The sequence below is a fragment of the Clupea harengus genome, unplaced genomic scaffold (genome assembly GCF_900700415.2).
Source record: "Clupea harengus unplaced genomic scaffold, Ch_v2.0.2, whole genome shotgun sequence".
Classification (NCBI taxonomy): Eukaryota; Metazoa; Chordata; class Actinopteri; order Clupeiformes; family Clupeidae; genus Clupea; species Clupea harengus.
In genome coordinates, this window is record NW_024880295.1 from 1 (window position 1) to 25,001 (window position 25,001).

A 25,001-nucleotide genomic window follows, 5' to 3' on the forward strand; every position below is an offset into this window, starting at 1 on the left:
GTTTGCTCTTGATGCACAATCTAGATCTTCAAAAAAGTAATCCTCAGTCCGTCTAAGCCACACACATACTTCAACCAGACTGAAAAAGCTCCAAAAAGACCTGTGATATCCATCAGTCATGCTTTCCACTTGGTTGGCTCTTATCTATTACTTCTCATTAAAGAGAGCTTGTTTTCTCTCTTTTTACTTTCTTTTATTTAGCTTTATGCTCACTGTTCATTGTTTCAGTCCCTACAGTTTTTTTCAGCACACCATTTACCAGCTGAAAAACAACCCACCTCCTCCACCCTCTTTTTCTCTTTCTACCTCCCTCTTCTCCACTTCTCAGCAACAAGCGGCACACAGGGGAAGCGGTATAACCTTCTCCAAACATACAAGAAAAACACTCCAATAAAAAGACCAAGATTAAACAGAGATCAATCAGTAAGCAACAGGATTAGTCTTTTTGATTATTACACCAATTTTAGAACATACTACATGTTCTTCTAAGGAAGAGTGCTAATTCAATGTAATGTTTGACAACGACAGGGAAAGCAGTACAGAGCAGAATAGTGAGCTGGAGTAAGATATTGCATTTTTGGCAAATATGCAAACAAACTGGGTCCATAAACGCTCGTATTAATGAATACCTTCAGAAAGCATTTATAAACTGAGCGGTATCACATTTTCAGTGATGTCAACATCACACAAGCAGAACAAAAGAGCTCCGGAAAGAAGTGTGTACATGTAGTCACACCCAACACACACCCCTCTAACCTAATCAAAACAGCACAATCACATCGAACACGTGCTACTACACACCACCACGCACTTACCGAACTTAACACTTCACGGACTTGGGATAAAGAAATAGGATTTTTGGAGGAAAATCAGCACAAGAGGCGAGTGTGTTTCACAAAGACGTGTATGTGCCTTTAAGGAGCCCCATCCTGTGTAGCTGGGCTCTGGGAGGTAGGGCTCTGGGGAGGGATGACGTCAGAGCAAGAGAGAGTAGACTGGATATGTAGACTCAATAGCTTTTTTCTCTTGCCCTTACTTTCCAACTTGGACTCTACTTCTACTCTTCTCCTTCATTCATCCCTCAGCAGCTTTATGTTTTGAGTGCCTCAAATGTTAACAGTGTAATTGTAATACTCAATGAATGTATTTGTTGTTGTTATAAAGAACACAATCGTTACTGCTAGGACAGGAAGAAAATTAACATAATTAGCAGGAACACCACCCATACAAACACACACAGATGCACACACACAGATGCACACACACAGATGCACACACACAGACGCACACACGCACACACGCACACGCACACACACACACACACGCACACACACACACACACACACACACACACACACACACACACACACACTTCATTCTGTTGTTTTCTAGTCCATCATCTCATTAACTTGCTGCAGGTACATTACTCTACAGCTTTTCACTCGTCATTTCCCCTTCATACTTTAGTATTTTAGTTAATAACTAGGCTATGTTATTACACGCTATAGTTTTGTTGTAACTTTTTACTTTAGATTCACCTTTTAATTGTTGACTTCAAGGGACTGTGAGTAGAATCTTGACATTTGACTAAAATATAACAAACTAAATGAAGGGTACAGGTAACCTAACCAATATAACAACTGCCCAACCATAGATCCTGAGCAGCAAGATACAACAACAACGCACAACTGCCTGGTGACAGCCGCAACAGGCATTGCATGTTGTACCCGGGATCCATAAAGGCTCTCCTTCACAGTACAACCTGCACTGTCTGTAGCCCACAACTTCTATAGCAACATGACTGTCCAACCATAGAAACTCCTATAGCAACATGACTGCCCAACCATAGAAACTGAGCAGCAGGATGCAACATTAACAACACCACCACCACAGCTGAACAGGTTTTCAAGCAGGCACCTTCCTTCATCAGTGTTTTGTTGAATTAGGCCCACGGCACCTCCAGAAGCTCAACAGGGGTGTGTGTGTGTGTGTGTGTGTGTGTTAGTTCAGGTTTATTCACCACCCCAAGTAGACTGCAAGCAACTTTTCTGCCCCTCTTGGTCAGGTTAGTTTTACAGCCAGCCAGAATATGTTTTAATGAGCCAACACCGTAACACAACTTTCAGCTTCCGTCTTCACCCACCCACTGACTGAGGCTCCGTCTTCACCAACCCACTGACTGAGGTTCTGTCTTCACCCACCCACTTAGTCTGCATATGTACAAGGGCATGTTTAGACCAGAGGTGATAAGAAGGATCGACCTGTGCTTCTTCCGACCTTGCAAAACTTCCATCCTTGCCTCGGACGTCAGAAATCCACCACGTGGTTATCCCTGCTGAACGCTCAACTTCTGTCTATATAAACCTTGTGCGATGTGTTTATCATTGCTTCACTTTCAGCCTTGTGCTGGGAGTGAGCCCGATTGCAATTGTTGTTGTTGTTTGTCTAATAAATGTACTTATATGCAGCTCCGGAGTCCTGAGGTAACTAGGGTGAATTTATCGTAGCACATATTCTAGCCTGACGTCCATGACAGTATGACTGCTTAGAGTTGCCTTTTAAACTCCACTTAACTGAACAGCATTTTTTGTTGCTGTTGTACAAGTTCAAAGTCTATGTTTTGAAGGAGAAGACGGTTGAGAGCTGTTTATGTTTCCAGGCAGTGGACTTAAATCAAAGCATATGTTTCCTTGAAACAACCAAACTGTTTGAAAAGATGGATAGGAAATGAAGACCAATTCCACAAATCCATTCCTTCTACTCTTCATGAGGTTCTTTAAAGATTACCCATAAATACAACCCATTTCTTTCTACAAATCCCATGTAACTCTTGAAACATTATCATACCTGCATCATCAATTCTATTAATTAACTTGAGACACAACATTCTCTTCTTGACAACAATCTCATAGTGTGTTTTCTGAATGGGTGATGCAAGCTCTAATCACTACTGTTATTAAAACCAAATTTAATTCTATGGGTTAATGCTTGACAATTGGGTAATTCCATGTCAAATCAACAGATTTTTAAAAAGGTTTCATACTTTATGTAAATAATAACTCTTCCGAAGACCTAGTGTGCAACATTTTTAGCTTGTATCTTCTTTGATTTTGAGATACTTCCATAAGTACTCCATAAGTTCTAGAGTTCATTAATTTTTAACTATGAGTTTAGGGGGCCCCTAAGCCAGAGCCTCTGCGTGAAGTCGCTGTTATGTTATGGGTTTAAACTGCTTGTAATTGTCAGGGATTGTTGTTGGGCCATTCAGATAAACATTTCAGCATGTTGCTCAGAGGATGATTAAATCCAGAGGATGGATTTCCAGTGTGTGGCCAGGAGATCAAGAAGTCAACCGTTACAAAGGGACACTGAACTTAAACTGTTTGTATTCACTGACAGCCATATGGATTTGAAACAACCAGTGACACACTATGATCTGGTCAGCTAGTTAACTAATTATAATATATTTATAATTACCACGTATTTTATTCCTTGGTGCAAACCTTCTCCCATAGTCACAGAGAAGCTCAGAAGACTTTTTTAAGCTACTTCATACCTGCAGTTTGACTAGCCAAAACAGTGGCATTTACACATTTTACAAAAAGAAATGAAGTAAGCCTGAAACTCACAAACATGCTCAAACACAAATTTGATTATTGTATTTGCAGTGACTAAGACTGATTACAACACAGCATCCAAATATTAAGAAATGGCCTGTTATGCTACATGAGATATGACACACACTGTGTAAATACACACACACACACAGCTGATATGTAACCTTGACATTTGAAGATTCATAAGAGCTTAGTGGGCCATGGTCAAAGAGTCCAACAAAGTAAACTGAGAAAAATGAGTGCCATACACATCACCCAGATGAAATCCTTAACTGACAGACCAGATAAGCTTTCGTCATTAGTAAATAACCAGAAAGGCCTAAATAAACTGTTAGCTTGAATGTGAAATGACTGAAGAGCTGTTAAAATACCTCTATTATTTAGTCATTAAAGTGCCTCAGTGAGCTAACGCCAGACTAAAATGGGAAATGATCATGGTTCTTTAGGCATGCTTCTCTATGTAAGTGTTTGTGTTGTGTGTGAATGTGTGGGTCCGCATGTATGTTACATTGTGTGCATTTATGTAAGCATGTTCTGTTCTTTTCACTCAGCCGTGACAGTGTGCTCCAAGTGTTCAAGGGTGTGTATGTCTACATGTTTGTGTACGTGTGTGTGTGTGTGGGGGGGGGGGGTTTATGGGTGGCATGTGAATGTGTTTGTGTCTTGTTCTTTCCAGCCATCTACCAAGTATCAGTTTCACACACAGAAAATCAGAGTCCCATGAGAGTATATTATGCTGGCTCTGTGTATAGCTCAGGATTAGTGCTTATAGCCCACCACATATTATATGTATTTGCATATGGAATATGTACACTGTGTGTGCTTGTATTGATGCTAGAATTTGCTGGTGAGATGATGACTATCTCCCTGAAAGTCTCTGCTATTTGGAACCCAAAAGGCTTGCTAGTATATATCCTAGCACCATGGCAACTGAAAAAATATTGTCACCAGTAAAACTCAAGGAATTCCTAAACAGGATACACACACACACAAAGGCGCAGTCCACAATTCTATTTCAATACACTTTTTGTCAAATTCAACGTATTGCTCCACACATGCCTCTAGCTGCCTGTGCTTTTCCTAGGTCAGGAATGTTCATGCATATACAAGTGAAATGGTTCAGACATACAAGTTAGACGTATGGAATGCAGCTAGTAATATAACTGATCAAACTAGACAGACAGGTCTTTCTCCAGGAGGCAAAATTCTAAGAACCTGTCAAACCTAATTGCTACTAAAGACGCCATTATATAATGGACATCTACCACTGTAGGAGATATTCCTGCTGTCAAAATGTTCAAAATAGAACACAAGCCAATGAAGGTGCCCTCTGAAGTCAAGAGGTTAAGGGTGCTTCCACACTAAAGATTTTGGTGCGGACTGGGTTTCACTTGAGTCATAAGTAAAGCTATACACGAACCAAAGGACAATAGAACAGCTACTTTGCAATTCATGCTTGAGGGCCATGCATGTATGCTCTACACAGGGATGGATTACCGAACGGGCCTACCGGGCCTAGGCCCAGGGGCCCATGAGCTCAGGGGGCCCCTAAGCCAGAGCCTCTGCGTGAAGTCGCTGTTATGTAGGGTGACCAGACGTCCTCTTTTACCCAACCTTTTACCCGACCACGCCCCCTTCCCCGCGACGAAGTTTTGCCATATTTTTCACATGCAAATGACCCCGCCCCCTCCCCCATTTGCATGTGAAAAATATGAAAATTATGGCAAAACTTTGTCGCAGGGAGGGGGCATGGTCGGCATGCTATACACTGCCCCGCCCCCTCCCCCAGCGACAAAGTGTCCTCCTTTTCACCAACTAAAATCTGCGCGAAGGGGAGGGGCCCATAGTTTCATAATCCGTCCATGGCTCTACAGGCAAAGCTGCAAATTCAGCTAAGTGTGTACTAGACTGCCTGGTTAACTGTCACACACTGCACTCCATGGCCTACTAGTACCTCTGTGGTGGATGCTGGTAGGGGCAGGGTCAAGGGTCTGGAGCACTGTGTCTCAAGCATTTGCAAGTCACTAATAATTCCTAGTAATATGCCACAAGCACAAATGCCGTTGGGCTTTCTGGTAATTTTTTCCACCTTCAGCTCCAGTTCTAAAACAGCCAAACTCTTCTAAGCAACATGAAAACATTGCCCCTGTTGCCAGCTCTGTCTACTTTGTTCTGCTTTCTTCCACAGCGCACACGTTTCGTTTTTTGCCTCGGGAGCCACGAGCACATACACAACACATTTTGCATACATCTGGCAAGTGTGCACGGGGGTACATGTTTGTGTATGTGTGATTCTGAAATGTCTATTGTGTGGTATAACAATGGCATGGGAAATTACAGAGCAGTGCCTGGATCAGTGCTGACCACCTGGATCCGCTCCACAAAACACAGAACCCTTTTAAATGATTCCACTATGCAGTGCCCTGAGTGAGAACAACATCAGGAACGTGCGTGCATTAGAGTATTTTTTGACTGACCCTCAGTCAGAGTGAACTGCTACAGGAACACATAACACACACACACACACACATCCTTTTGTAACTACACAGACAGACAGAAACCTTGAAAGTGAGGTCAAACAATTAGTCCAGGGAATGTTAGGACACGCTCCCCTTTAACTCCCTGCTGACAAGTGCAGATCAGGGTTTTCAGGAGTTTCAGGAGAAAACCAGTTCTCAAGTTTAACTCGGTTTCAAGTCTTGAAACCAGTTTCACAGTCTGGTGTAGACTCTCTAGGGCCCTCAAAAATCTTCAATGTGATTCTGATTGAAAGAGAAGGCTGCACTTCCCCCCACATCCCCACAACCGCCCACCACACCAACTTCCCTTTCAAAGACATGACAGAACATGACAGAGCTTTTTACTCTCCTGCCTAAATACCAGACCAGCGAGCTGAGACTGGCAGGTGCCACCTGATAAGAGTCCAACCACAGATAAAAGGGCACTGCTACTGAGGGGATGTGTAAACAACACACTCTCTCGCTCTCTGTTTCTCACTCTCTCACACACACACACACACACACTTTCTAAGAACAGCAAAAGCAATTTCATTGAAATAACCAAGGTCAAACTACACAAAAAGGACTGACAGAGCACTGCAGTACTGACGAAATGCTATGATGTCTCCGTCTTGCACCAACAAGAAACACGAAAGTGGAAGGCAGGGAAGAAAAGTTAAGATGCTCGTCACAGACAGTATCTGTTACGACATGCAGATGTGCACATTACTCTTGCAAACATCCTAAACAACTACACGCTAAAACCACACATGAATTACATAATTTGTGGAAAAAAACGATTTACCAAACAGTCAACCAGGAAAACTACTGCGAGACACACCCTAATGCCTAATGACTAACACTATCCTTTTCGTAAATCTTTCTAAATTTCACTATGCCTGTGTCTCTTTCAGTCTTTGTTGAAGTAACTAGGTGAATGCTGGGAAAACCCCTGCGTTCCAGAACACCTAATCAAATAAGATAATCTTTGATTATTGAATCAAGCCGCATTGGTTAAGCTGTCTGTCAGCACACTGTGGGCCACAGGCCAGATGCTGCTGACTGCTTTGCAAGTCTGATCTATATTGGTCAGCACTCCTCACTGGCAGTCCTTTTAAATACACTGGGCACAGAGGCTGGCATGCCTACTGTCCACTTTCGAGAACTGACTGTTCTAGCTCTTTGTTGAGTACCACAACACCTCATCTGAAGGGCAGAAAGAAGCTCTCAGGGCATTGCATAAACTGACACAGCGTTATGTAAACCCTTATGAAGGTGTTGCTAGCAACACCAGCGCAGAAAGACACCCTGAGCTAATGCTATAGGTAACCGTGAAGAGATACACATCAACAAGACCTGACACGCTGAGCTAATGCTATAGGTGACCGTGAAGAGATACACATCAACAAGACCTGAGATCCTGAGCCGATCCCCAACAGAAGCACTGAACTCAAGTCAGGTTGTCTCTAATGATGAGTCAAGCCTTGTTCAGCACACAACACAGACATGTGACTGCAGAGCAGGAAACCTGCAGCGCTTTGCAGTGGGAAAGGTATGCAGACCTCAAACACAAAGCTGTGTAATTGAAGGATGGATGGGAAATATGGATTGATATATAATACTCATGTTATATAGTACTTTATTTGCCAATATTTCAAGTGCATATTGCATATGATTGACAAAGCCTAGCATAAAAACAATCCACTGGAAACCGCATGACATATTTAGTGAATGCACAACATATGAAGTCACTGCCTTAAACCAACCAATCTATATTTATTAAAGTATCAAACATGCCATGTTTTACTATATATGCTTTTTTTATAAAAGTTTTTTAGGCATATATTATTATATATACAGATTCTACCAGTAATCTATTAAACCAGTACATCAATATCAATTTTAAAGGTCAATAACTCAATTGTAATGGTTCAAGAATCGTCCTCAAGTGATAGAACTAACTGCTGTGAAATCAGGAGTCTGTCTTGCAGACACAGTTCTTGGGAAATATGCTGTATGCGTGTATGACTGAAAGTGGTAGATAGGCAAGATTCGTGCAACATCGGAGGAGGAGCAAGATTAAAGTACACGCTATTTCTTCAAAACTTTTCATTTCCTGACATTGCGGTTAGTTAAATTGTAGAACTTGGTTTTGCAGAATATAGAAGTGATCTTTAACATGAACTATTTAGACATAAAATACACATGAATTCACTGATACAGTTTATAATAGTATTACACAGGTTTATAGTACTTCCGTTTGTAGTAAACATGGTGTGTTTCATATATTCAGTTGCATGTATATAATTTGTGCATTAACTGAGTAAAACATGACCTTTCCAGTAGTATGATTGTTTTTAAGGTAGACTTTTTTCTTCCAGACATGCACCTAGTAGTTAAGAGAGTACTTTTATTGTTGACATACAATTTTCAGCAAGCCAACTGTTATAGAAGTTAAAGACATTGAATAATGTAGAACTAAAAATTTGACTTTGACATTGACATTACAATGACATTATTCACATAAAGTATGAAACAAATCCAAGATGGTCAGTAGGGAGGCCTCTGTTGATTTCACTCTAATGCTCAGGTGGGGTGTGGTCTAAAGGTTGAGGACTGGATGAATATTCAGGGGAGGAGGGCAAGGATTTCCTGCTCCAGTTAGTGTGGAGGGGTCAGCCAATTGGAGGAAGGGTGATAGTCGGTGTCATGTAAGGGTGTGGACTATTTGTTTGAATTACAGAGGCTGGGCACATGGGCTGATTGTTTGTAAGTGTGTGTGTGTGTATGTGTGTGTGTTTTGATGTATATGTGAGGCACAAGAGGATGTGTGTGAGGGAGAAGAGGGTGTTGCTAGACCTGATAACATAGCATACCACAAGGCCACTATGCAGTACTGCTCCCTCTGTTCTCAAGAGCTTGATAGGTTTCTGTGACAGACCCCATGGTTGAGGCTGCTCTGAGATAAACTCCCTATCAGCCTGCCAACAGCTGTTCCCTTTCAATGCCACGTGCGTTCCACTGCTCATCAATCTCTTACCCTCATCTCCCATTGCTCTGCTTCACAAAGAGTCACCTTAAGCTTCATGTTAAGGTCCATAAGATTTATAGAGACGGCTTTTCTCTGGTCTGCTCACTAAAATAATAAGCAAGACAGCGTAGAGGGTCGAGAGTGACATATAACCTCAACAGATGGCAAAGAGCCCAGCAGCCTTGGAATATTTGAGCTGCTGTAAAGACAATCTTAATTTTAAATACTAGAAGTAATGAATGATTTTTGGTCGAAACATAGTTTAGTGAGGATCCTTGTTTGTACCGATGAGGTGTAGGAGAGTTGGTTACAGAAATGGGAAGCATAAACCTCACTCCCTTGAGATTTAGTGACAGCTAGAGTGCTCTCCTCCAGGGCTTGAGGTTACATAATGACTGTTTGACAGAACATAAGTCAAACCAATTATACCAACCAAGCAACTTCAAACAGACATAGTCTCCTGTGTTTTAACAATCAAGATCCTCAGCCCCGGCAACCCAAGAGAGGTAGCCTACTACTACCACCACACCAAACAGTGATTAATGTTAAAACCTCCATGACAGCATTCCTTAGAGATGGGGTGATTGTCGATGGCAGGTATCACGTGTTTGGCTTAAGCTCTATCATCCCACATCACTTAGATACATTACTCTACATTATAAAGCTGTCATAATGTCATAAACAAACTAAGTATGTTTTACAAATACCCTACAATTTACTAACAGATTGTGATTCATTTGCAATTCGCAAATATGCACACCATGCTTTACAAATACAACACACCCCTCTCAAACACAATGTGCTTTGCAAATACGAATGCGACATACAAACAAATGCAGGGCATGTTCCACAAACATTTTGCCTATCTGTGTCATCAGTTTTACAAATGCAACAAATGCGTCAAGTACACAGCAACACATGTTGATCATGTGACTTTTGATCACTTCATCACTTGGACGAAATCCAAATAGCTGATTTTCTCACAAACAGCAGGCAGCGCCACAGGGGCATGTTCCCTGTACTCAACTCATTTTTACCCTTCCAAAGGTGGATTAATGCCACAGTTGAGACAACTTGGCACTTGGAGCCTAGTCTGTGTCTCATTAAAAATCATTAAATTATGCTGTTGGGTTACTATTCATTGGAAAGCTTACATTGGCACCCATAAATAAATGACAACCTAACAATTCGTTAAAATTTAATTTCATGATGATATGACGCAATGCCAACATAGCTAGCTTAAGCTTAATTTAAGCTTCTTTATCCTTATGTCAGTAGTTTACCCCCAAAAAATGTAATGTATCATTAGCCAACATCCGTTACTTGATAGTAATGCTGCGATGAAGACAATGGTAAACGAAGCTTCCTGATCAACTCAGAAAACAATATAACCTAGATGCCTGCAGCAACATCAGTCGTCTCACCTGCATAACCTCTGGAGTATATTATATCTAACAATGACCAATAATGTTCATATCAGTAAACCTCGATTAAACTAGTCAGTAATATGAATTATTGCAAAAATGTTAAATGTATCAGGAAAGTATTATACTTGTTTTACTTTTCTTGTGTGTGTATATAGAGCTGTAGTGGTTACGTCTCAAAAATAGAACTTTACCCACTCATAGGAAAAATGTCGGTAGCCTACCATAGTGCTGAGTAGTCTATAAAATCTGCATATACTGCCCATTTTTGTATTCACAAAATGTACTTATATTCTAAAAAACTAAAAAGATACATATCTGGCCCCAACAACCTTCCTGGCCTTGTTTTTGAGTCAGCTGAGATTCCACATAAAGTTCCCGACCTTCAGTAAAGTTACCCAGATAATATAAGCAGACTATTTGTTTAACCACCCCTCCGTCTAAACTGGCAGCTCTTTAAGGCCTAATAAAATGAGAGGGTTACAAATGGACCAACCAGGGTTTGTCTCCGATATCCACCTTAGAGTATCCTATGGCTGTGCAGGCAGTCATATAGTGTTGGTCAAAGTTTTTTCTGCTTTTTTCCCCCACTAATTGTTGGTCGGCGATATCATACACTCTGACTTCACCAATCACTAATTTTCACATGAAACTTGGTATGGCTGTAGCCTCACATGGGTGATACAGAATATAATTTGTTTTGTGAGAGGCTGTGCCCCTAGGTGTGTATTTCCCTTGGTGCTAGCGCCCCCTGAAGTAGCAGTCAATATATGCCTGTGTGAATAGCATTATGAAATTGTGTAGGCATAGATACATATAAAAGCTATTTGCCCAATTTCAAACAAATCAGCCATGTCAATAAAGCAAGCTAAAACATTTGTACTTTCCTCTGTTCCTCAGACATGGTTTGGTCTATCTTCAAAATTAATTTAATTCTTTTAAATCCTTACATAACATTTCCCAAATTTCACCTGTTGAAGTGGCCAAATAATTCTTCCATTTACGACTTTAGGCAGTTTACACGCTGCTTGGACCCCGATGATCGCTGCTTGCGGCTATATCCAAACGTATTATTATGATAGTGTAAGCGGCAGCTCTATTATAAATGTCGATCTTTGTAGGCCAGATATGTAGCATTTACTCTTCATTCAGTATTGTTTTCAAACATATTCCTTCAACTAATCCTATCTTACATTTAAGATATACATGCATATTTTTCAAACGTTGTAAGTAAATGCCAGATAGCTCATTCAGCACTACACGCCTTTCTTGGAACGAAAAATATCTTGTTAATTCTTAATTCTTAATCTTTCTCTCACTTTATGTGGCAGTCATATTACTCTATGCTGTAGTGTCATTTCAATACGAAGCACTGCAACATTAGCTTGGTTAGTTTTAGCTTTGGCTAAAACCATTTGGGATAGCCGTTGTAGCAAGCCGTTTACATCCATTTTTGATTAAGCCATAACGTTAGGCATATTTCCAATATATTATAGCTAGGTTTCAAGATTTTAAACTAATTAATGGTTGAATTAGTCTACAACAGGTAGGCACTACCCTTAAACAATTCGTAGAGAAGCAATACATAAATGAATACACTCAATGAGCCGCAGGTGAATCATCTGATTCCTTTTTTTGAGGATATCTAGAAAAACGGTGACTTGACTTGCCGTTGTCTTTCAGACGTTTATTTTTGCATTCCGGTGCACAGTACTTGTCTATCTGGGCAATAGTCTTTCTCACTAGAAAGCTGTTTGAAATCCAGCTGACAGACTGGCGCTCCACTTAACTTTTTCCAGCCAATATGGCCCCGACGTGGTTTGTGGCGTCAACCGCTACAGCTCATCTCACTCCACAAATAAATACCAAAATTGTCGTGAGTGTGCATACCATTTCCACAAATTAACAATATAATTATTGTAAGTGAGTAAAATAAAGTAGCTTTACTTGGCGCTAAAGTAGGCTATCGCATATTTTCTCATAACTTCCTATGATTGTGTGCATGTACAGAATAACTGAATAGGAATACTTGTATTTGAATTATGCTACATTATGATTGACCGGATATTTGATTTTCCATGCACTGCACACCCCTACTCCAGATTACTTGACATAATTGTTAAACCTAGGCCTACCTGTGCCGTGCACTGCCAAATTGATGGGTGTGTCCACGCGAACCCTGTTCAGAGGGATGGCAGAATCAGACATCTTCCTCAGAGCACTGTACAGTACACATTCAGATGCTGAGCTGGACTGTTTAGTCAATAGAAATAAAAGATGACATGCCTCAGGCAGGATACCAGGCCAAACAATTTAAACGGGCCCCTGCCCCCACGCCAATTAAACTAAACTACCCTTGACAGCAGTCTTATGCAGTTCCACGCTTTACTGTTACGTCACCTTGACTCTCATTCAATGTTGAAAATGTATGCTTATGCCACGGCTTGGTTGAATTTCCTATTGTGACGCTCTCTTTAGAAGGTCAATATTTTTTTTAGATTAGCTATTTTCGATCTATGAAGTAGTTCCAGTTTTTTGACCGTGTAGCACTTCCATATCAATTCGCCAATTTCGTTGTGAGGTTTAAATCAACTGAACTTGTCACGTTAACCGACAGAAGTACAGAGGATAACTGCATGTAGGTACTTACACTGAATTTGGACCACAGTGATTTTTTATAAAAGGTAAAGGCCAGTTCACAACAAAGATTAGCGAGGAGAGGAACGTCGCGGAGACAAGTTGCGGTTCTGTGAATTAATTAGTAGGCTTAGGCTAGTAATTAATTAATGGATAAGCCTTTGTAACAAAAAAACAATTATGGGGGGTTCCAGGGTTTACCATTGTAGTTCAAGTAGCATGGCTAACTAGCATCTTAGCATAACTTTGGTTATCCTACTCTCCATTTGTCGCACACCTGATGTCTCAACTGTATTCCTCCCTTTCATTTATTCCAATTATTCGTAAGGCACTGTGGCCATATACATGTGCAACACGAAATTTGACAGCATATTAGTATTTAATTGACCTAACACCATTGTCCTGTCAGACTGGTAAACTGACTAAAAGAAGCTGGAAGAGAGGGCTCAGAGGGGTAAATGGCAGCTTTCTGGCTCGATCTTCCTAGCATTTACAATCATGTCAAGTCAAACAGAGTGGCAAATGCGTGATTCTGAACTTAAGCCTGCAGTTGAACACACAGATCAACACTTTTCATATCCATTAAAGTACATTTACAAGAAACCATGCTTTGTTGCCTTTAGCAAATAGTTCAAACAATATATTTACTCAATTCAACACTCTTCAAAACAAAATGAAAACTAAAAGGCTTGTGGGGTACTGTATTTTAAAAAAAATGTATATAGATCCTCGGGTCCCCCCTGACATTCAACTTGTTTTTAGTCAAAGCCATGTAGAGAGACTCTAATTAAGAGAGCCATGTAGAGAGACGGCTATTTAACCATCGTCACTAACAGGCCTGTTTTATAATGGATGTGAATGGGAACAAGTGCGACCCATTTTGGGGCATTTAAAAGCACCATTTAAAATCCTTGTCTCAATATTTCCAACTGAAAAATGTCAGGGCATTTAAATTGTGCCTTTAGCAACACAAAACTCTTTTACCTAAAGCATATAAATCTGTAAAAATACGGGAAATCCTACTCACTGATATTTTGATATAGTGACGACATGTAGACTGTCAAAAAGATTTACCATTGAAGTGACACAAGCCTTGGCAGTGTGATGTTTACCACACGTTAATAGCAAACAACAGATACTTCAATGAACTTTATTTAATGAAGAAAACATTTTCTTTATTCATGATCTCATAGTTTGTCTAAAACTAACAAGCTAACTAACTGAAGTAACACCAGACTACACAAACAACTACAGTACAGCACTGATCAAATCTTGCAAATTTTGTCACACAAAAATCCACTCTACGGGGGTATTATAGTACCAGAATGATTTGCAAATGTGTGTGCAGAGTTGTGTAACTATATCTCAATCTGTGTGCGTAATCAGATTTTTAAATGTATAAAATAATCTCTAAATGCATAGCCCACTGAGATTTGCGAATGTGTCTGAGAATCTGCAAAGGTGTATTCAGAATCCGCGTTTGAGTAACCAGATTTGTAAAGGTGTTAAACAAATCTCTACATGTGTAATGACATTTGCAAGTGTATTGAGACTCACAAATCTGAAAATGCATGTATAGATCTAAGATCTGTAAGTATGTAGACAAATCTTTACATGCGTACATAGATATTAATGGCTGAAAAGTCCAAGGCATCCTATTTTGAGGACGATAACGGCTGGCAGAAACGTCAGCGTATGCGCACTGTTGCACAAGCGTAAAGTGAGTGGTAAAGGCGTGATCAAAGGCACTGTTGCACAAGCGTAAAGTGAGTGGTAAAGGCGTAATCAAAGGCACTGTTGCACAAGCGTAAAGTGAGTGGTAAAGGCATGATCAAAGGCACTGTTGCACAAGCGTAAAGTGAGTGGTAAAGGCGTAATCAAAGGCACTGTTGCACAAGCGTAAAGTGAGTGGTAAAGGCGTAATCAAAGGCACTGTTGCACAAGCGTAAAGTGAGTGGTAAAGGCGTGATCAAAGGCACTGTTGCACAAGCGTAAAGTGAGTGGTAAAGGCGTGATCAAAGGCACTGTTGCACAAGCGTAAAGTGAGTGGTAAAGGCGTGATCAAAGGCACTGTTGCACAAGCGTAAAGTGAGTGGTAAAAGCGTGATCAAAGGCACTAAGTGGACAGCACCATCCAAATGTTGAATGAAAGGGTTAAATCTAAATGTAAATGTTAAATGAATGTAAATGTTAAATCTAAATGTAGATGTAAAAATCAAAATGTAACGGTTCAATGAAAAACGGAATATTACAATACATACGGTAATTGGCAATGGGAACATAGAATTCTGAATTCTTCAACTCAAACTCGAAAAAGAGGCCATATATACAAATAATTTCAAGATGAGGCTGTAGACCGGACATCAAACTTCCAATACAGCCCAAAACATTCATTGTTCTGTTCCCGCTACGTGTTTTGTAGCACGTGCATAGCATGCATGCAATTCATAGCACGTGCATAGCATTCTTGAAGTCTGTCCCAAGACAGGTGGAGGGCAGCTTGGGGGTTGGTGACATGAACAGCACGGATTCTTTTAATATGTTCAGATGACTCTTTACCAAGCCACTTTACCAGGAGGTCCAGCTCTTCACTACATGTGAGCCCCAAGCCCTGTGTTGCATTGAGGAATGAGTTGCTCCACACTGCTACGTTACTGTAGCCTACTGTATATTGACACCATCCTAGCTAGCTAGCTAGATACCTCGCCAGAGATGGAATAAAGAATAAGAATAAATATTCTTTGTAGGTTATTAGTTAGCTTGAAATATTATATACAGATCTTACCCAGCGGTGAAAGAACATGACTAGTCTACAAGGTCGTGCTGGTGGCATTTAATGAAGAGGTCATGTGGTTTCTCATTTTTTGATTGAGACCTGTGTGCTTTTGCTTCGATTATTGTTGTGTCCCCTTCGTTGTTGATCTTAATGTTTAGGATATATCCTTCCACTGCATATTGCAGTCCATTTTGCCTTGATCTGGAGGATATCGCGGAGATATTACTCCAAAAAGAATCACTGACACTGGCAGACAGTATAGTGCATGAACGAGTTCAAAAGACATAGCAACAGTAACTAAGAGGACGGGGCTTTTGCAAACGGTCAATAGCATAGACATATATACATGCAGTTATCCTCTGTACTTCTGTCGATGGCTGCCACTTTCTCTGTGAAAAAGGAAGCAAAGTTATCGGCAGTGAGGTTAGTAGCTGGGGGAGGAGGAGGAGGATAGAGCAGAGTTTTGAAGGTGGAGAATAGTTTCCGAGCGTCAGTTGCACCGTTGATCTTGTCATTGAAAAAAGTCTTCTTAGCAGCAGTGATGCTGAATGAGAAGGAGGCCAGCAGTGCCTGGTAGCTTGCAAGATCGTCCAGTGCTGCAGATTTGTGCCACTTTCTCTCAGCAGCTCTGAGATTGGAGCGCTGCGTTCGGAGGGTATCACTCAGCCACGAATGAGACTGGGTAGAACGAGCAGGTCTGGTGGAAAGTGGACACAAACTGTCCAAGTACGAGCTCAGAGTGGAGCAGAGTGATTCCGTGGCATCATTGACACCTAGTGAGGAGAAAGTGGATAAAGGTGGAAGAGCAGAAGAAACCAGAGAGGAAAAGTGGGTGGGAGAGAGGTTGCGGAGGTTGCGCTGGAACGAGACCATCCGAGGGGGGACAGAGGGCTGCTCAATGAGCCGAACATCGAAGCGAATGAAGAAGTGGTCCGAGAGATGCAGAGGGGTTACCGTTAGGTTGTCCGTGGTGCAGTTCCGAGCAAGGATGAGGTCAAGCTCTTTTCCTGCTCTGTGAGTTGGAGGATTGGGGACCTGTTGTTGGTCGAACGAGTAAACCAGGGTCCGAAGGTCAGCTGAGTTGGGGTTGTCTAGGTCGATGTTCATGTCGCCAAGGATGAGTATTGGACACATGCTCAGGAATGGATGACAGCAGGGTGTCCAGCTCATGGACGAAATCACCCAGTTGTCCTGGTGGACGGTAGATAACAATCACATAAGTTTTAACAGGAGCAGTTACCATAATTGCATGATATTCAAAGGAGGCATACCTGTTTGAAGGCAGGAGTGGAGTGAATTTCCAGTTGTCTGAAATCAGCAGCCCCGTCCCACCTCCACGACCAGATGGCCGGGAAGTATGGTAGAAGGCATAGTTGGTGGAGAGTGCTGCCGGGGTAGCATTGTTTTCAGGTTTGATCCATGTCTCCGTGAGAGCTAAGAGCCCTAGGGAGAGGTGGTTGGCATAACCTGAGATGAAATCAGCTTTGTTGACTGCAGACTGACAGTTCCACAGGCCAACAGAGAATGAGGTTACAGCAGATGAGGTTTGCAGATGAGGTTGTCCCCCCCAGGTGCCGGGCCTGCACATAGCTTCCTACCATAAGCTGATCCGTCCTGTTATGCATAACATTTCTATTTTTGTCTATTATAGTTTCTTGGGGATGGATTACATCAGGGGTGGGCAATTAATTTCCCCAAGGGGCCACATGAGATAGTGGGACTGTTGTGGAGGGCCGGACCAATAGGCTGAACTCAATTCTGCTCAATATAAGTTGTATCTCTTTATAAAAAAAAATTAAATTGTATGGTTTTGATTAACTGCTACTGGTAAGAGTAGATGTTACATTTATGCTATAAAAAAAAATTGATGCAAGCATAGTAAAAACGGCAACATTATTTAATCAACATTCACCTAAACGATTTTGAAAATGAGCATGTTTTTGCAGTATTAAAGGTGTTCCCAGACGATCAATACACATGGCACACACACACACACACACGAGAGCAAGCTTGCAATGCAATAGTATAAGTATACAAATTAATAGTTATCAATTTTTATCAGCGCAAATGGTCGTAGGCACGCCCACACGCACGAATGTAGGCCTACGGAAATAAAAAAATATCCCGCTTATTATACGATTACTGGCCAAAACAATAGAAGACATTTCTCCAAAATACCTCTTTTTAAGGATTTTGTTGCCGTTTAGTTCTTCACGCAAATGCGAAGCAACCCACCTTCTGACTTCAAGTTTCAATGACTTTCAGTTACGTTAAATGACCGGACTACTTGCGTTGCGGAATGATATGAAAGATGTGAATTAGAAGCACAAAACCCGTTGCCAATGACAGCAGTCATACATATTTCGCAGCAGTGAATTTACAGACTTGCCAACGTTGGGATGGCCCATTCAAATCAACGGAACTTTTTGGAACATTCTGAAGAGCCATATAATAAGTAGAGGTATTTACGTTTGATTCCTAATTTACAATTGACCTCAGCGGGCCGCACAGGGACAGCCAACGGGCCGCAAATAGCCCTTGGGCCGCACTTTGCCCAGGTCTGGATTACATTGTGTGTGGGCTTATGTATAACTTGAGCAGGCTCATTTAGGTCTAGCTTATTTACATTTGACATACGTTTTTACAGAACATGTTCCTGGGTGATCAACAGCCCTGGCCTTCTTCCAACAGTCGGTTGACCGATTTGGTTTTCCTCTGAGGTAACCGTATAGTTACAGGCAGTGATGGGGAGTAGTGAACTACATGTAATTAAACTTGTAGTTTCACTACATTTTGCAGTATGCCTAGCTTGCCGGTAGTTCAACTCCATTCATATTTGCATAGTGATTCAAGTAGTTAAATTACTTTTTTGCCAAATTTTTATTCTAGCAATTGCTTCTCTACCCTATGGGAGAAGGGAATCATTCAAAATCCAGTGACTGAACAGTGCAGAGGTTCAACAACTATTAATGCCAACTCTTGTTGTTATATTACAGTTTGATATTACAAGTCTGACCAATTCAGTTTAACAAATGTTTTCATTGTTATACAAAGAACAGTGTCTCTTATTCAATCACTGAATGCATGACATATATTCCATTTAGGATCTGTCTACATTAATTCAGTGAATATATACATTAAATGATCACGTAATGCATTGAAAGGCAATGTCTTTTTAAGGAATTATACCTACAGCATCTTGACTGAAAGGAGTGTGGCTTGCTTGAAGCCCCACGCCATGGAGTTACTGCCGCGTGTCACATAGGACCCACTGGGCCTTGAAGAACTGGCAGCATTGAAAGCAACTGTTGATCCACTGGGACCCTCCCAGTGTTATGGCACTGATATTTATCTGGCTACTGTTCAATATGTTCAGCACATATTAGGACTGCTGTACAAGAAAAGAATGCAGTTACAAACCTGAACAAACATTTTCTTGCCAGAAACGGAATGAACAGAAAGCCATAGGAACAGAGAGGTAGTGTTTTTAATTCAGTAATCACTTTGCAACAGCAATGACAATTTAACCAACATTTAAACAATACAAATAAATAAAGAAACCAAAGAGAAGCTCTGCCGTAAATGCTGAGAAATCTTGGTAGTGGGCTGGAAGATTTTGGTAGGCTTTCCAATCACTTCCACCCCAATATCAGGATTCATATTAGTATATAAATAAGCACATAGTACAAGATTTCATAGTCACACATCAATATGTGAAGGAAATATGTACAGTTTCCAAGGAACTAATGAAGATAACAAGTGACATGGCTCTTATCCTCAAATGAGCATTCGTCATCTTCGGTTATGGTTGGCCAGCTGATCAGGTTCACAAACACATACACTGGAGGCAAGCCATCTCAAGCATTGTTTCAAATTTTTGGTCAGCAGCAATACTCAGCTAGGCTGTGGCATATAAATGATGCTCAATTGATGCTCAAAAGGGGCCCAAAGTGTGCCAAGAAATGATCCCCCACACCATATGCCATCAAAATGAATTTGAAGATGATACCCAAACTTGTTGCCTGATCGAAAAGTGGCAAATTGTTGCATAATGTTGTGACAGTTGAACAGGTATACCTAATGAAGTGGCCGGTAAGTGTATACGTTAGCCATGAATGGCTATAGAAGTTCTTGTCCCACAGCGAAAATGTCATGTCCATCTTTGGGGATCAAAGTGATTGATTTGGATTATCGACTGTATATAGAGGCTGAACTTTTCAGTTGTTCCACTCTGTTACAGTTTGTCTGTTGTTTTACTATAACCACCACCGTTGTCAGGGCGATACTCGGGGCTAAACTTACTTCGGGGCTATAGTCCTGAGTGATCAAACCTAACAAAGCCATTGGTGTGAAAATATGTGAAATATGTGTTAGTTTAGTTTAGTATATAGTATATGTTATAGATAATGTGAAGTCTGCTGATCATTCTTGAAATGTAAATCCTGACAGGATGGTCAGGATCCCAACACACAGAAAGTGAAATGCTATGTTATAACCTACAAGTCTCCCTTACAGAGGTTTGTCCCATTCTACATCGCCTTTATAAAAAGCTATAAGTGTCATTTCTTGGTCAGTGTAACCAAATGATGCTGAACAAGAAGCCTCTTGCTGATTCAGACTAGGCACAACTTGGGAAATCTGAGAATATTGCCAGAAGTTGTGAATTGTGAAACCAATTGTGGTCCCTGATCTTGAAAAATGTGTCTGCAAAAAGGTAGTTATACCTGCAGGACCTGCAGTATACACCTAAGGACTTGCAGTCTCTCCCTCTGGCTACACCCTGACCATTGATCTAATTAACAGTGGTGCAGGTTATCTATGTTTACAACTTGTTCTACCAGGAAAGGACCTGAAAATTACATCAGAAACATGTCATGCAAAATACACGTATGCCCTATGTAAAAAATAAATTACAGTTACAGTCTTCTGTGACCTTGCCATTTCCTGTTGCAGATTTGTCTCAACTTCTGACCTGATCCTTGGCTGACAGACTGACCCTGAGTCACAACCTGAGCCGGCACCTTGACTAACTGTCCCTGTCATTGGGAGAGCAGGTTCTGTGCAGCTGTTTCAATATGGGCACACTCTGGTTTCTTGAAGCAAATAAACCAAACAAACCGTTTCTAACACGAGAAATGTAACCATAATTTCAGTCAGCCTTTTCATTGTGTGACTTAAGTAAGACTGATGTTTTATGAAGTTCGATTTATCTGATCTCAAAGTTTACATAAAGCCACTTAAATAAGGGGATAAGTATCAGGGTAGGAGTACACAAGAGTGTTAAAAATTATTGGACACTACAGTATATTTTTTTGTGCAGAGCACGAAACGTTTCAAAACGTTGTTCCCGAATTAAACATTAAATTAATCCATCGTGTGTTTAGCAACGTTAATAAAACAGATAATGTATTGTTCTCTTCACCGCAACTAACATTAGCTTAAAGAAGGTACTAAAGCTATGCTTATCAATTTTAGCCACCTTTTCCCTTTGAAACAAATTTTAGAAATTAAAGTAATATGAAGAACGCAGTGCAACTAGCCTACTCAACAGCAGCTACTAGTACAATTGCAATAATCAGGTGGAAACTCTGTACATTGATTTGTAGGCAAACCATAAATATATTGTAGGGCAAATGACACATTTCCATTTCTTAGTTCTCTGACCACACCAGAGTACACCATCTAGTCCCTCTATGATTATATTGAAACAAGCTAGCCATCCGCAGCGAGACAAAGAGCTCAGTTTTAAAACAGCTTTGTCACTTGTCACTTGTTATCTTCATTAGTTCCTTGGAAACTGTACAGCACAACACTGGAAGTGCCACTTAATTACAGACTTGGGGCAGGACAGGATGGAGCTCTAATCTTGGCACAACACAGTGGGTATGGGTGGATATATACGCTAATACACAGGGAACTACACACAAAGAATTACACATAGCACACTGACTTAAAATGATAAAACAAACTGACATTAACACAAGAAGGGAAACACGAATACATTCTAAAAATGGAACATTAAACACAGAATTAAACATAGACCATTCTAACAAACACACACACATAGCATTATGGGGGCAAAGTATTACACACACAGAAGCGCACACACCTTGCACGCTACAATATTAATGAAAGCAATCACAAACACTGAGACATTATTTTCAGGACAAAAAATTGCTTTAATATTGGCCCCTTCATGCTATAAATAAGACTAGGCTATAAATATTCCAAAATGTTAATCGTCAAGCTGAAATAAAACAAAGACTGAGCTTCTAGATGATAAATAATGGTTCCACGTGAATAAGAGGCAGCCCTAAGACCTTAGCCAGACAGCCAGTGGTTTGTACTGATGATCCTTAAGTGTTTCATCGAGGGAAAATGCACAAAACGTAGTGAACATATTGGCAAGAGGATTCAGAAATAGCCATGTGTTCCAGTGGCTAGCCAGACAAGGTGGTGGCTTGTATGACAGTTGTCATTAGAAAATAGCGGGCATGAGTCAGGGGGGGTGCCTCTACGATTTATGGCATCTGCTGTTGAGCTCGGTCAACCATGACCTACTTCCCTCATCTGCATTCGAAATACCTGACTGTGTTTATCAGTGATGTTGAAGCTACATGCTAATGCACACAACACATGGTCCCCACAGCCAATGTGGATCACATCCACACTGAACAGTTTCCTCTCAGACAACCTTAGATGGAGTATCAAATAAATATAGATACTAGATAGAGTTATATATAGATATTGCTGAGATGCTGTTCAACGAGGAAATATGGGAAACCTACTGACAACATTTTCTAGGAACTTTGGCTGTAGTTCAAAGAACAACAATCAAATTGTGACTGAAGTCGGGCCAAGGTCTGACACCTGCCGCCATGAAGGGTCAGAGCAGGTAGCTCACAGGCTTGGTGCAGAAGCCCTTAGGTCCACCTCCCCACTTCCTGTCCTTTTCCTAGAGCACCCCGGCAGTGGACACGTTCAGCTCCCTGGAACAATGTTGCAAAAGAGCGGAGGCAGAATAAGGAGAAAGGATGTTGCTAGGCTGTAAACACCACCAGTCGATACTGGAACTGGACGAGCTGTACAGGGGAGTGCACAGGGACATTTCCCAAACAAATTTACAATGTCCAAATGTATATTGTAGGTTTCAGTATGTGACAATTAAAGCATAGCTACAGGTAGGATTACTAGATTTGATTATTTAGATTTAGACAGATAAATTACAGCAAGTTAAAGAAATCCTATCAATTAAAACATGCAATTAACTTAACATAGTCTAGTATGTGAAACCTCAACTCCAACCTGGCAAACGGTACCGGCTCAATGGGATTCCCAACCAGTTTTTTTTTTTTTTAAATGTCTTCCCAAAGAATCTTCATAGTCTATCAGTAGCAACAGCATCTTTGCACAGTACAGTAGTGGGCCTGAATGCTGGAGCCACAGAGTGCCATATGGAAATCCAATGAATATTCTGTGACAGAGGAATCTGGACCGGTGGTGTTACTGGTGGGGGATGGGAGTCAAAGGCACTTAACTGTGTTAGCAAAATCCTTGCACATACATATCAACTCTCAGACAGAAACTTAATATAGCTTATTTTGGAATGGCTGTGAGTTTTGTACTAGTGTAGTGTCTGTGTGCTCACATGCAGACAGGCATGCTCCTTGTAGAAGCAACAAGGATTTATGAATACACTTGGAAGCACATTCAGTTTAAAAATATTAACATGTCTAATAGATGCATGCCTTGCTGTAACAACACTGGGTTTCGTTTCATGTCTTTGAATGACCGGGGTCTCCTGGAGACCATATGTGTTTCATAGAAAATATGGTGTAAATGGCCATTGGGTAAATTAACAGTCTCAGGTGATTACGAGTTTGAATTATGATTGTGGCAGTATTGTGTGTAGTGTTGTTCATGGTGATAAGATCCTGAAAAAAATAATGATCAGAAATGTCATGTTTCCAAAGTCATGCTGCAGTATAATAATGCAAGTTTAGTTTTAGTTTGTTTTACGAAGGCATTATTTTGATGTTTGACTAGTTTTAGTTTCGATTTTTATTTAGTTTTAGTGTTACATTTTTTCAGGTGTTATGAGGAAAGCCTTGATTTTTAGCTGAAAAGAATATGATGAAAGAATGCATGACTGCAAATGTAATTTATTTCATTGCCAATCTTTCTGTCATTAACTTTAGTAACCCTGCGCTGATGCCAATCTTTCTGTCAATTCTTGAACACATGTCTGTGCTCAGGGGTGTAACTCCATGACAACTCAAATCTGCCCCGTTATAACCCTGCCTGTGTCACCCCGATCCCCTTACCCTCCCTTCAGCCATACCCAAGTAATATAACCTATTTTCTAAAAAATGTTTGGAACATACTGGTTATCGCCATATTAACCACATAAAGAGAATGTGTAAACAGACTACCCTTTGAATTTCCAATTAATTTTCATTTCGACTACACTTCAGTAATTTGATATTACCTTGCCCAGAAGAACCAGACACTGGACTTTTCTGTAACATCATTGACATAATCAAACATAGGTTTTTTGATAATTGACTACTGTTAATCCAAGAAAAGAAATGTAGCCTTGTACTGCACAAGATAAATAAACTGTATCAGTGAACTGAACTAACTGTATGTACACAGCTGATCAAATCCAATGAAATATGCCCCGTTTACAACTTGCCAGTTTGTCTTCTGTGGTTTAACTCTAGTCATCTCAAAACCAGCTGCCCTTTCCTTGACTGAGTACTGTAAATATACATACCGACAATCTGATTAAAATGTTGCACTAGAGAGCCACCTATTGGAGCCTAGGGTACCCACACTCATGTTAAGCAAGTGTCACTCAATACTGTAAAATATGCATCTTGTTTTAACCTGTTCAATTGGCAAGCACATTAGACACTGTGCACTGAAAAAAAAAAAAAATTTCAGTTTGGGGATGTCAATCATCAGGACAGAAAAAAATATCTTGGGGCACAGTAAACGCTCAGTGGCATGCCATGG

The 25,001-nt window shown here is 40.7% G+C and overlaps 1 long non-coding RNA gene across 1 annotated transcript; it reads left to right on the forward strand.

Annotated features, from left to right (window-relative positions):
* The first annotated feature begins 7,215 nt into the window (after positions 1-7,215).
* Positions 7,216-21,130, forward strand: LOC122131807. The gene is made up of 2 exons (XR_006152141.1): positions 7,216-7,667; positions 20,937-21,130. It is a non-coding gene; the product is annotated as an uncharacterized LOC122131807 (long non-coding RNA).
* Positions 21,131-25,001: the final 3,871 nt, after the last annotated feature.